At 40.9% G+C, this 1878-nt stretch overlaps 1 non-coding gene across 1 annotated transcript; it reads left to right on the forward strand.

Moving 5' to 3' along the window:
• The first annotated feature begins 1207 nt into the window (after positions 1-1207).
• Positions 1208-1315, forward strand: LOC112768856 (small nucleolar RNA R71). The gene has a single exon (XR_003186238.1). It is a non-coding gene; the product is annotated as a small nucleolar RNA R71 (small nucleolar RNA).
• Positions 1316-1878: the final 563 nt, after the last annotated feature.

Genomic DNA, 1878 nt, shown 5'->3' on the forward strand with positions numbered 1-1878 from the left:
CAGAGAGGGGCATGAGGTTTATTCCTGAACCAAGGTCACACAGAGCCTTAAAGATCATGGTGCCTATGGTACAAGGTATTATGAACTTTTCAGGATCCTGTCTCTTCTGAGGCAATGTCAGTTGATCCAGATCACTTAGTTCATTGGTGAACAAGGGAGGTTCATCTTCCCAAGTTTCAATACCAAATAATTTGGCATTCAGCTTCATGATTGCACCAAGAAACTTGGCAGTTTGCTCTTTAGTAACATCCTCATTCTCTTCAGAAGAGGAATACTCATCAGAGCTCATGAATGGTATAAGGAGGTTCAATGGAATCTCTATGGTCTCTGGATGAGCCTCAGAGTCCTTTGGTTCCTCAGAGGGAAGCTCCTTATTGATCACTGGACATCCCAGGAGGTCTTCCTCCTTGGGATTCATGTCCTTTCCTTCCCTAACAGGTTCGGCCATGGTGCTTATGTCAATGGCCTTGCACTCTCCTTTTGGATTCTCTTCTGTATTGCTTGGAAGAGTACTAGGAGGGATTTCAGTGATCCTTTTACTCAGCTGGCCCACTTGTGCTTCCAAATTTCTAATGGAAGACCTTGTTTCATTCATGAAACTCACAGTGGCCTTATATAGATCAGAGACTAAATTTGCTAAATTAGAAGTATTTTGTTCAGAGTTTTCTGTCTGTTGCTGAGTGGATGATGGAAAAGGCTTGCTATTGCTAAACCTGTTTCTTCCACCATTATTAAAGCCTTGTTGAGGCTTTTGATCCTTCCATGAGAAATTTGGATGATTTCTCCATGATGGATTATAGGTGTTTCCATAAGGTTCACCTAAGTAATTCACCTCTACTATTGCAGGGTATTCAGGATCATAAGCTTCTTCTGCATAAGAAGCCTCTTGAGTACTGTTGGATGTAGCTTGCATTCCATTCAGACTCTGAGAAATCATATTGACTTGCTAAGTCAATATTTTGTTCTGAGCCAATATGGCATTCAGAGTATCAACTTCAAGAACTCCCTTCTTCATAGGCGTCCCATTACTCACAGGATTCCTCTCAGAAGTGTACATGAACTGGTTATTAGCAACCATGTCAATGAGTTCTTGAGCTTCTGCAGGCGTTTTCTTTAGGTGAATGGATCTACCTGCAGAAGTATCCAATGACATCTTTGATAACTCAGACAAACCATCATAGAATATATCCAGGATGGTCCATTCTGAAAGCATGTCAGAGGGACACTTTTTGGTCAACTGTTTGTATCTTTCCCAAGCTTCATAGAGGGATTCACCATCTTTTTGTTTAAAGGTTTGAACATCTACTCTAAGCTTGCTCAGCTTTTGAGGAGGAAAGAACTTGGCTAAGAAAGCCGTGACCAGCTTATCCCAAGAGTTCAGGCTATCTTTGGGTTGAGAGTCCAACCACACTCTAGCTCTGTCTCTTACAGCAAAAGGGAAAAGCTTGAGCCTGTAGACTTCAGGATCTACTCAATTAGTCTTAACAGTATCACATATCTGCAAGAATTCAGTTAAGAACTGAAAAGGATCTTCAGATGGAAGTCCATGAAACTTGCAGTTCTGCTACATCAGAGAAACTAGCTGAGGTTTCAGCTCAAAGTTGTTTGCTCCAATGGCAGGAATGGAGATGCTTCTTCCATGTAAATTGGAATTAGGTGCAGTAAAGTCACCAAGCATTCTCCTTGCATTATTGTTGTTAGGTTCAGCTGCCATCTCCTTTACTTGTTCGAAATTTTCAATAAGGTTGTCTCTGGATTGTTGTAATTTAGCTTCTCTTAGTTTTCTTTTCAGAGTCCTTTCAGGTTCTGGATCAGCTTCAACAAGAATGCCTTTTTCTTTGTCCCTGCTCATAAGAAAGAGAAGAGAAAAAGAAAAGA

The sequence above is a fragment of the Arachis hypogaea genome, chromosome 17, assembly GCF_003086295.3.
Source record: "Arachis hypogaea cultivar Tifrunner chromosome 17, arahy.Tifrunner.gnm2.J5K5, whole genome shotgun sequence".
Taxonomy (NCBI): domain Eukaryota; kingdom Viridiplantae; phylum Streptophyta; class Magnoliopsida; order Fabales; family Fabaceae; genus Arachis; species Arachis hypogaea.